Source organism: Hypanus sabinus, assembly GCF_030144855.1.
Source record: "Hypanus sabinus isolate sHypSab1 chromosome X2 unlocalized genomic scaffold, sHypSab1.hap1 SUPER_X2_unloc_1, whole genome shotgun sequence".
In the NCBI taxonomy this organism is placed as follows: Eukaryota; Metazoa; Chordata; class Chondrichthyes; order Myliobatiformes; family Dasyatidae; genus Hypanus; species Hypanus sabinus.
In genome coordinates, this window is record NW_026778979.1 from 609,267 (window position 1) to 621,470 (window position 12,204).

Sequence of the window (12,204 nt, forward strand, 5' to 3'; positions counted from 1 at the left end):
GTGGAAATGAAAAAGGATCTAGGAAGAGTGGATTGGGATAAGTTTTTTTTTCTGGCAAGGATGTGTTCAGTAAGTTCACAGGCATAAGAAATTAAATAGAGATTGGGTTGGAAATGTTATAGCAATTTCATTTAATTCAAAATCGAGAGGAGTTGCAATTTCGGTTAATAAATCTTTACCAATTAAAATACAAAATGTAATAATTGATTCTGTGGGGAGATATGTGATTATACATTGTCAATTTTTTTCAGAATTATGGACTTTTATGAACATTTATGCACCAAATGAAAATGATGCAAAATTCATACAAGAAGATTTTTTGAACTTGGCTGACGCAAATGATAAAATATTAACAGGCGGAGATTTTAATTTTTGTTTAGATCCAGTATTGGATAGGTCAACTAAAGTTGTTACAAAATTAAAAGTAATAAAACTAACTTTATCATTAATGAAAGATTTAAACCTGATTGATATATGGAGAAAAATTAATCCAAGAGAAAGAGATTATTCATTTTATTCAAATAGACATAAAACTTAGATGGAGATTTAATACAATTTTATTAAAACGTCAAGATTTTTGTGATTTTATGAAAAAACAGATTCAATTTTTTTTGGATACAAATTTACATTCAGTTGAGGATAAAATTGTATTATAGGAAGCGATGAAAGCATATTTAAGGGGTCAGATTATAAGTTATACATCTAAAATTAAGAAGGAAAATTGGGAAAAGATCATAAAGTTAGAAAAAGAATCTCAAAGATATATGACAGAAGAAAAACAAAGACAACTTGTTAATAAAAAACTACAATATAATACACTCCAGACATATCGTACAGAAAAAATAATTATGAGAACTAAACAGAAATATTACGAATTAGGTGAAAGATCACATAAAATTCTTGCTTGGCAGTTGAAAACAGAACAGGCTTTTAAAACAATAAATGCAATTAGAACAAGTGTAAATAAGGTTGCTGATAAACCTTTAGAAATTAATGAAACTTTACTTTTTTTATATACTGAACTATATCAATCAGAATCACAAAATAAGATTACTGAGATAGATAAATCTTTTATCACAAATAACCCTTCCAAAATTTAACTTGGAAGAACAGAAAGGATTAGATATGCCCTTTACATTAAAAGAGGTTGAAGAAGCTTTAGGATCACTTCAGAGTAACAAATCCCCAGAAGAAGATGGTTTTCCTCCTGAATTTTATAAAAAAAAATTAAAGATATATTAATTCCTCCCTTTATGGAATTAATATACCAAGTGGAAAGAATGCATAAACTCCCACAATCTTTTTTAACAGCGATCATAACTGTATTGCCAAAAAAAGAGATCCTCTAAAACCAACATCATATAGGCCTATTTCTTTATTGAATACAGATTATAAGATAATCTGTAATTTTACAGATAATTTTATCTAATAGAATATCTAAATATTTACCAAAATTAATACATATGGATCAAACAGATTTTATTAAAATCAGACAATCAATGGATAATCTAACCTGGTTACTTAGTATAATTCAGCTGGCACAAAAAAGAGAGGAAATGAGTGTGGCATTTGCTTTGGATGCAGAAAAAGCATTTGATAGATTGGAATGGGATTTTTTGTTTAAGGTATTGGAAAAATATGAGGTAGGAAAATCTTTTATACAATGGATTAAAACCTTAAATACTAATCCTCAAGCTAAAGTAGTTACAAATGCTCAGATTTCAACACCATTTTGCTTAACGAGGTCAACTAGAAAAGGCTGCCCGTTATCACCTGCTTTATTTGTATTGGCAAAAGAACCATTAGCTGAATTAGAACAGATTCAGATATTGGCGGTTTTAGAGTTAATCAAGAAGAATATAAGATTAATTTATTTGCTGATGATGTTTTGATTTATTTAACAAACCCATTATAATCTTTGCAAAGATTATCTTTTAAATTGTAAGAACACGGGAAAGTATCAGGGTATAAATTAAATTGGGATAAAAGTGAAATTTTACCCCTTACCAAAGGAAATTATAATCGATGTCGATTAGTAACTCAATTTCGATGGTCAATAAATGGGATAAAATATTTAGGTATCAGAGTTGACAATGATGTAAAAAAATTATATGAACAAAATTATTTTCCATTATTAAAAAAATAAAAGAGGATCTTGATAAATGGATGATGTTACCAATAACATTAATAGGTAGAGTTAATGCTGTAAAAATGAATATATTCCATAGATTGCAATATTTATTCCAAACTTTACCAATACAATTACCGCAGAAGTTTTTTCAAGAACTAAATAAATATGTAAGGAAATTTCTTTGGAAAGGAAAGATGTCAAGAATATCATTAGTAAAATTGAGATGTAAATTTGATTTAGGAGGGTTACAACTTCCAAATTTTAAGAATTATGATAAAGCAAATCAACTTAGATTTATTGTATCTTTTTTTGATGAAAAAAAACCCGGCATGGATTAGAATAAAATTAGATAAGATAGGAGAAAACATACCAGAAGATTTTACATATAAATGGGAATCCAAATTGATACGGGAAAAAAAAGAATCTCCTATATTAAGACACTTGATTGATTTATGGAATAAGGTAAATATGGACGATAAGATAAAGAAATCTTTATTAGCAAAAACAAACTTTAATTCAAAATAGGCTTATTCTTTTTACAATGGATAATAAACTTTTACATAATTGGTTCCAAAAGGGGATTAAATATATACGTAATTGTTTTGAAGGAGGTATATTGATGTCGTTTGATGAATGAAAAAATAAATATAAAATATCAAACAACACTCTTTTCTCTTATTTTCAATTAAAGGACAATTTACGAGAAAAGCTGGGTCAAACAATGTTGATGCCAAAACTTAGTGAAATAGAAATATTAATTCAAAAAGGAAAAATTTTAAAAATTACATCTTGTATGTACAATTTGATTCAAAAACAGACTGAACCTGGAATTCATAAATCAAGACAAAAATGGGAAACTGATTTGAATGTTAAAATTGTTGGAAAAAGCTGGTCAAGATTATGTTCTGATAGTATGATAAATACAATAAATGTTCAAATTAGATTAATACAATATAATTTTTACATCAATTATATATAACACCACAGAAAATAAATAGATTAAATTCAAATATGTCTGACCAATGCTTTCGATGTAATCAAGAAATTGGTACTTTTTTACCTTCTACTTGGTCTTGTTTTAAAATTCTACCATTTTCGATATATCTGATTTTTATTGGAACAAAGTACTGTAGTTCAACTCCCAAATAGTTCAATATTATTTTTATTAGGAGATATTGAAGGGACAATACTGAAAATTAAATTGAATAAGTATCAGAAAAAATTTATATATATTGTATTGGCAGTAGCTAAAAAAGTTATCGCAATTACTTGGAATTCTGAGTTATATTTAACTATGGATCAATGGAATAATGAAATATATAGTTGTATTCCACTTGAAAAAATTACATATAATCTAAGAAATGAATATGATATATTTTTCAAAATTTGGCTCCCATACCTACAAAAGAGATTAAATATATAGGTCCTTTGAAGATAAAATTATAATGTAATTGGGGAAAGTAAGTATAAATATTAAAATTATTTTGAACTCCATGGAGCATGTGGGTATCCTCCAATATCGAGGCAATCTTTTTCTTCTTTATTTCTTTCTTTAGATAAGGGTTAAGGTGGGGAGGGGGAGGATTAATATTATTTTTCTTTTTCTTACTAATTTTTCATTACATTTATTCTTTGTAATTTTCTAAAAAAAATAATAAATAAATAAAAAGAGCATCTCAGTAATCCAACAGCCCACTCACCTTTGCTACCCTTTATGTCATTTCCTTATGTTTAACACAATTATTACGTGCCTTTTCCAGCTCAAACTGTGAATTGATTTAAAGTTAGTCCCATAATTTAATAGCTTTTATTTGAAAACTATCTACCCTCGCAAAGATTGTACTGAAGACTGCATTTGATTTTTCTTCAGCCTTGTACGCTTCACATTGAAATAGTATGTGTTTCGACGGTTTCATAATGACAAAATGTACACGACACAGAATGAAGTTTTCCAATTAGTTACAAGGCATAATTAAGCATAGTGTGGATATGTCTGTCATGTGAATATCATTCCTTCAGTTGTTTTAAGCCCTTCTTCTATAAACCCAACAGGTTTATGTATTCTGGAAAGGTGTCTGTCTTTACGTCCATTATCCTACGTCTTGCCATAAGCCCCTAATTCTTAACACTACCAACCTTTTAGCTTCTAATTTGCTAAGTGGAAGGTCTATATCCACAGCTTAACATTTAACAGCTTTTGGAGCTAAACAATCAAAATCATCATTTACCTCAACAGCGTGATGTGCAGGGCCCCATAATGTGCAGACATATAAATCAAACTTTATATATGAAATACCGTTTGACAAGTTTCCAACAGTCAATCTGACCTACTGCCAGAATGACCTGTTTAAGACTCATCAAAACCGAAATGTATTCTGAGCAATATTATAAGGACCAATTTCTAAACTGTAAGCCTAAACTGTAAGCCTAAACTGTAAGCCTAAACTGTTGGCAAAGAATTCTGCCTTCTGTGCTGATAAATGGCTATAAGTCATTTCTTTATCATTACCTGCAATTCAGGCACACAAAAACAGCCACACCAACATCCCCAATTAAATTATCTTTTGATTCATCTGTAAAAATGGTTACTGTATGATAATAACTTTCATTAATATACTGATGACCAACAGACTCTCAGGCAGAACTGAATCCGATCGTGTAAAAACTAAAATCACCTGAAGTCATTGGAAAAAACAATGTGGGGTTACAGAGAAAGCTACAGTGGGACATACTGTATCATCAAATACACCCATATTCCCAGCGTTGTAAGAACCCAGCCACCCAAAACAAAAAACACTCTTCTAGTGATGTCCCCAACCGTCCTCCAGTGCACCTTTAACAGGATGATCATTTCCTTGACCCGCAAATTAATCCAGTATGTTGACATCAACTTGAATCTTTGAGGGCAATTGTCCCATTGCAATCAGTAAAGCCAAAACAGGAGACAACATTACCGCACCAGAACACAATCTAAAAGTCTGTAATTGTATCACATACAAACACTTTTAATTTGAAGATGAAGGTGATCCACAAGCCACACAGACATAATCAAGAACAGATCAAATTAAACAAATATAATTGGTCAAAGATTTTCATGTTGCACCCAAGAATACCCACATAGATGTCTGAGGAGATTTAAAGCTCCTTTACATTTATCAATTATTTTACTGATAGTTGCTTCCCCGTCAGCTTATTATCCATCCACATAATGAGAAATCTTACCACTGACACTTCCTCAAGACATTAATCCTATAAATTAAAATCAACTGCAAGTCTATTAATGCTGTTTGTAAACCACGTAATGTGTTTTAACGACTGAAAGCTTACAATCCTCATCAATCTGCCCACTGTTTGATCCATTAATTGTAAATTGCAGTTAATACCTCAAATCCATAAAGCTAAGTCATCTGTACATTGTGATTTACCCAGGGAATCCCATTTTCCCATCTCAGAGAAAATATCATTAATCATAATATTAAATAATGAAGGGCTACAAATACTGCCTTGTGGGATTCCATTCTCTATCTCATAGACACAAACATGCCGATCTTTACTTGGACAGTCCATACAAAAAAAACTCAGAAAAAAAATACAATGACCCCCTTACTCCTAATTTAATCAAAAGTCCTTTCTTCCATATCATTTCCCTTTTCAGTCTCAAGAAATATTGCTATTACAACATCTTTATTTAATTGTGCTTTCCGAATATCATCTTCCAAACCTAAAACTGAATCTAATGTCATTTCACACTTCCAAAATCCACTCTAATAAAACACTTTATCACCACTCTTTCCAAAATATAACTCAAGCGCTTGATTACTATACATTCCATAAGTTTACATAAATGAGACTTTCACGATATAGGCCCTGAACTAGAAGGATCAAATGGGGATCTGCCAGGTTTTCAGGCACTACTATTTCCATTTTCCATGAGGAAAGTAGATGCACAATTCAAATATTTAATATTTTACAAATGCGAATTATATACAATTACAATTTCAAATATCACTCTTTCCTGGAGACACCTGACCTGCATTATTAATAGACTTCTTAAATTCATACAAAGAAATCTCTCCATCAGTGATACTATCATTGCTGCAGCTGACTTCCAGCACATCAGGGTATTCACTAAAAAACATACCCTACATTGTTTAACTTCTTCACTTAAATTATCCTGATTATGAATCTCTGCAAATGACCCAGCCAGTAACACAACCTTCCCTGTTTCAGTAACAATCATTTTGACCTCAATAATCAACACTGGAATATTATGATCCCCACAAATCCCATTTTCTAAATCATATCCCAAACAATTCCAAGTTTGATATCCCTTCATATAACCTCCAATAAATCACCTACTTCCTCACCACGGCCTTTGCCCTTTTATTGTTAATAATGTAACTCGGAGACTGATGCACCATCACATAAAAACTCACATTTCTCCCAATTTGCTTCCTGTCCCGTTATAAATCCAAATCCAAACTCATAAAGACTGGAAGGCTGACTGACGTTCACATAAACTAATCACCTTCCGAGTTCCCATTTGAGCGACAGGCACTGCAGCCAATGACAGCAGGGGTCAGTGTTACGTCTGAGCTACGATAGGCTGGAGGAAATCGGCCCATGACCAGCCCCTCCTCTTCCGCTCCATCGCCATGGCGGAGATCAGCGAGTCGCTTCTGTCGGTGTCGCCGGCCTCGGCGCCCACAAGGACGGTTGTGATTCCCCTTTGCGCCTCGGTGGGTCTGTTTCGGGGACGTCTGTGGTGGCTGACGAAACATGCTTTGACAGGGAGCGAGCGAGGAACAATGACTACAACTCCCAGAAGGCCCCACTGATGACGTTGTGGTGTTGTTCAGGGGTAAGGTATCAAAGCAAAATGGAGGAAAATGTAATGCATTACGTTTTCTGTATTGTATCGTGCCTTCAATAAACAATTAAACTAAAAGAGAGATTCCAGCGAGAAATAGATAGAAAACAGAACAATACAGCACAGTACAGGCCCTTCGGCCCACAATGTTGTGCCGACCCTTAAACTCTGCCTCCCTAAGCTTAAATTCCTCCATATATCTGTCTAGTAGACTCTTAAACTTCACCTGTGTATCTGCCTCCACCAGTGACTCGGGCAGTTCATTCCACGCACCAACCACTCTCTGAGTATAAAATCTTCCTCTAATATCCCCCTTGAACTTCCCTCCCCTTACCTTAAAGCCATGTCCTCTTGTATTGAGCAGTGGTGCCCTGGGGAAGAGGCGCTGGCTCTCCACTCTATCTATTCCCCTTAATATCAACTATACCTCTATCATTTCTCCTCTCATCCTCCTTCTCTCCAGAGAGTAAAGCCTTAGCTCCCTTAATCTCTGATCATAATCCATACTCTCTAAACCAGGCAGCATTCTGGTAAATCTCCTCTGTACCCTTTCCAGTGCTTCCACATTCTTCTTATAGTGAGATGACCGGAACTGGACAGAGTACTCCCTGTGGCCCAACCAGAGTTTTATAGAGCTGCATCATTACATCGCGACTCTTAAACTCTGTCCCTCGAGTTATGAAAGCTGACACCGCATAAGCTTTCGTAACTACTTTGTCTACCTGTGAGGCCCCAGATCCCTCTGCTCCGCTGCACTGCGAAGTATCCTGCCATTTACTTTGTACTCTGCCTTGGAGTTTGTCCTTCCAAAGTGTACCACCTCACACTTCTTTGGGTTGAACTCCATCTGCCAATTCTCAGCCCACTCCTGCATCCTTTCAATGTCTCTCTGCAATCTTTGACAATCCTCTTCATTATCCACAACACCACCAATCTTTGTGTCTTATGCAAACTTGCCAACCCATTCTTCTACCCCCACGTCCAGGTCTTTAATAAAAATCACAAAAAGTAGGGGTCCCAGAACTGACCCTTGTGGGATACCACTAGTCACAACCCTCCAATCCAAATGTACACCCTCCACCAGAACTCTCTGCTTTCTGCAGGCAAGCCAATTCTGAATCCACCTGGTCAAACATCCCTGGTTCCCAAGCCTTCTGACTTTATGAATAAGCCCACCGCGTGTAACTTAATCAAATGCATTACTAAAATCCATGTAGATCACATCCACTGCACTACCCTCATCTATATGCCTGGTCACCTCTTAAAAGAACTCCATCAGGCTTTTTAGACACGATCTGTCCTTCAGAAAGCCGTGCTGACTGTCACTGATCAGACCATGATTCTTTAAATGCCAATAAATCCTATCTTTCTGAATCTTTTCCAACAGCTTTCCCACCACAGATGTAAGGCTCAATGGTCTATAATTATCTGGACTATCTCTACTACCCTTTTTGAACAAGGGGACAACATTCGCCTCCCTCCAATACTCCGGTACAATTCCCGTGGACAATGGGGACATAATGATCTTCGCCAGAGGCTCAGCAATCTATTTCCTTGCCTCGGATGCAGAACTGGGAAGCGCAGATGGAGTTCAACACAGATGAAGAGGTTCATTTCTGCAGGTCAAATTTGAACACAGAATATAATATTAATGGTAAGACTCTTGGCATTGTGGACGGTCAGAGAGATCTTGGGGTCCATGTCCATTCGACATTCAAAGCTGCTGTGGAGGTTGGCAGTGTTGTTAGGAAGGTGTCTGGTGTGATGGGCTTCATCAACCGTGGGATTGAGTTCAAGAGCTGTGAGGTGATGTTGAAGCTATATTTCTCCTAACCTGTACAAAAGTAATTGTACCCCAGCACGGCAGGGCTGTGGGCTTAGTTGGACCCCACTTGGGAGTCCTGTGTTCAGTTCTGGTGTCCTTACTACAGGAAGGATGTGGATACTACAGAGAGTGTAGAGTAGATTTACAAGGATGTTGCTCTTGGATTGGAGAGCATGCCTTATGAGAATAGATTGAGTGAACTTGGCCTTTCCTTCTTGGAGCGACGGAGGATGAGAGGTGACCTGATAGAGGTGTATAAGATGGTGAGAGGCTTTGACCATGTGGATAGCCAGAGGCATTTTCCAAGGCTTGAAGTGCCTAACACGTGGGGACGTAGTTTTAGCTGCTTAGAAGTCGGTACTGAGGGAATGTCAGGGGTAAGTTTCTCACACAGAGAGTGCTGGGTGCGTGGAATGCACTGCCGGCAGCGATGGTGGAGGTGGATACAACAGGATATTTTAATAGACTCTTAGATAGCGTCATGGAGGTTAGAAACACAGAGGGCTATATGATCGGGAAATCCTAGGCAGTCTCTAGAGTAGGTTACATGGTCGGTACAACATTGTGGGCTGAAGAGCCTGTAATGTGCTGTAGATATCTGTGTTCTGTGTCAAAGACAGGCAGAGGGATTAGTTTAAATGGACAGGAGGACACCATGAAAAGGTTGGGCCGAAAGGCCTGTGTTAGTGCCGTAAGTGACGGGTTCTGTCCCAACCATCGACTCTAATCCCCTCAACAGATGCTGCCTGACATGATAACGTTCTTGAAACGTTGCATTCAGCTCCGCTTAGCATTCTGTACAAAGGATGTTTTGTGCTGGAAGAGTGCAGAGGAGATTCATCATGATTGAGGGGGCTTCTGTTCATAAGTCCATAAGGCATAGGAACAGAATTAGGCCATTCAGCCCATTGAGTCAGCCACCTTTCCATCATGGCTGATCCCAGATCGCACTCAATTCCAGATATCTGACCTCCCGCCATATCCTCTGATGCCCTGACCGATCAGGAAACGATTAACTTCCGCCTTGAATATACCCACACACTCGGCCTCCACCGCAGTCTGTGGCAGAGCATTCCACAGATCCAATACACCTTGGCTAATAAAAAAAATAAGCTGCTTACCTCTGTTTGAAAAGGTGGCCCCTCAACTTTGTGGCTGTGCCCCACCACAGGAAATACCTTCTCCCACCTTATCCAGTCCTTTCAACATTCGGTAGGTTTCAATGAGATGCCCCGCATTTTTCTGAGTTCCAGTGAGCACAGGGTCAAAGCTGCTAAGTGCTCCTCATATTTTAACCCCTTCATTCCCGAAATCATCTTTCTGAACCTCCTCTGGACTCTCTCCAATGACAACACATCCTGTCTGAGATGTGGGGCCCAACACTGTTGACACTTCTCCAAGTGTGGCCTGACTCATGTCTTATAAAGCCTCAGCATTATCTCGTTGCTGTTATATTCATGGGGCGAGATTGGACTGTGTCTACAGGGGGATCTTGGAATGCAAGTTCATAACTCCCAGACAGTGGTTCCATTGTCAGGCAGTTATGTGCAGCTGTATAAATCTCTTGTTTAACCACATCTGGAGAATTGCATTCGAATGCAAGAATAATGTGGAGGTTTTGAATGGTGAGCCGAAGAGGCTTAACAGGATGCTGCCTGGATAAAGTGAGACCGGACAATCTCGGGGAATTTTCTCCGGTGTGGCAGAGGCTGAGGGAGGTCTGACAGACGTTTACAGGAATGTGAGAGACACAGACAGAGTGGAGAGACGGGATTTTTTCTCTAAGGAGGAAATGTCCAATGCCAGAGGGCATGAACTTCAGGAGAAAGGGGGAACACATCCTCATTGGAACTTTTTTCACTTTTGAAGTATTTTGTAATTTAGTGCACTTTGTCTCTTTTCTCTGCATAGCTGCTGTTGAAAAAAAAATTGAAAAGGCAATGATGTTAAAAACCTGACTCCGAATGTTTAAAGGAGATTTGCGTTTCGAGTTTTGCTTTTCATTCTCATAGTGGTGGGTGTCTGGAGTGAATTTCGGGTGGTGGTGGAGGCAGGTGCAAACGAGGCTATTAGGTACCACGTGGATGTGAGGAGAATGGAGGGATGTGTTCCTTGTGTAGTCAGAAGGGATTGGTTTTGTAAGGCATGAAGTGACAATTGGTTCAGAACAACACAGTGAGCAGAAGGGCCTGTTCAAGGACAAGTACAGCAAGCAGAGCAGGTAAACTGGATAAAGTGATCCCACTCAGAGAACAGACTGTGACGTCAGTGGATATATGCCAGCATCACAGTTCTCTCACCAAAGATACTTCACTGCTGGATAAAAGGAAGTTTGTAATGTTTATAACCAATGTGGTGAATTGTACTGCTCAGACATCTCATCCTACTGAGGAAATTAAAATCATTGTGAAAGCTGTAGAAAGGTATCTTGGTGTAACTAGTGTTATGTGGTAAGCTGTAAATGAAGCTCTGAGTTGTGGGGGTTTCTGCATCCCAGTCTACTTGTGAAGATATGTAATGGGATTGAAATATTGAAGTGAAATGCAAGAAGCCTGATTTTACATGGTCAGCACTTTCAGCAGTTTATTTCTGATTTGTCAGATTCTTCCGATGTTATATCTGTTCAGGAAACCTGCACATTTTAAGTTTTATTCCTGTGCAGGATTATATTGTCGTTTGGCTTGACAGGTTAGTTGGTAGAGGGGTGATGTCAGTTTTATAAGGAAAAGGGGCAGAGTATAGTGTTGTGAATGGGAATAGACTGAACATGAACTTGTAGAAAATCTTGATTTTAACTTTCTGAATCACATTTGGAGGTTTGGCCATCTACTTTTCTCATGGAAAATGGTTGTAGTAGTTCCCATTCTAAAACCTGGATCTCCCCGTCTGATCCTCCTTCTTGTAGGCCAATATCATTAAAGTCTCATTTATGTAAACTTGTGGAATGTATGGTAATCGAGTGTTTGAATTATATTTTCGATAAAAGAGGTAAATTCACGTTTTATCAGAGGGGAATTTGGAACGGTAGAATAAGACCATAAGACAAAGGAGCAGAAGTCGGTCATTCAGCCCATCGACTCTGTTCTGCCAATTCATCATGAGCTGATCCATTCTCCCATTTAGTCCCACTCCCCCGCCTTCTCACCATAACCGTTGATACCCTGGCTACTCAGATACCTAGCAATCTCTGCCTTAAATAACATTGGAATCAGTTTGGGTTTGGAAGATCATATTAGAAAAGTACAGTTAAATAAACATGTTGTAATAGCAATATTTTTGATATTGAAGAGGCAAATAATATTTATTGAAGGATGGACTTTTGATTAATGTTTGGAAATGCAATTGAGAGGGCTATTGTACAATTTTTATCTAATTGTT

At 37.2% G+C, this 12,204-nt stretch overlaps 1 long non-coding RNA gene across 1 annotated transcript in view; it reads left to right on the forward strand.

Moving 5' to 3' along the window:
- The first annotated feature begins 6,370 nt into the window (after positions 1 to 6,370).
- The window catches only part of LOC132385702 (uncharacterized), a 30,184-nt gene continuing 24,350 nt past the window's right edge, over positions 6,371 to 12,204 (forward strand). Inside the window, exons 1-2 of the long non-coding RNA XR_009509233.1 lie at positions 6,371 to 6,992; positions 8,389 to 8,655. This is a non-coding gene — a long non-coding RNA (uncharacterized LOC132385702). The remainder of the gene's footprint in view (positions 6,993 to 8,388; positions 8,656 to 12,204) is intronic.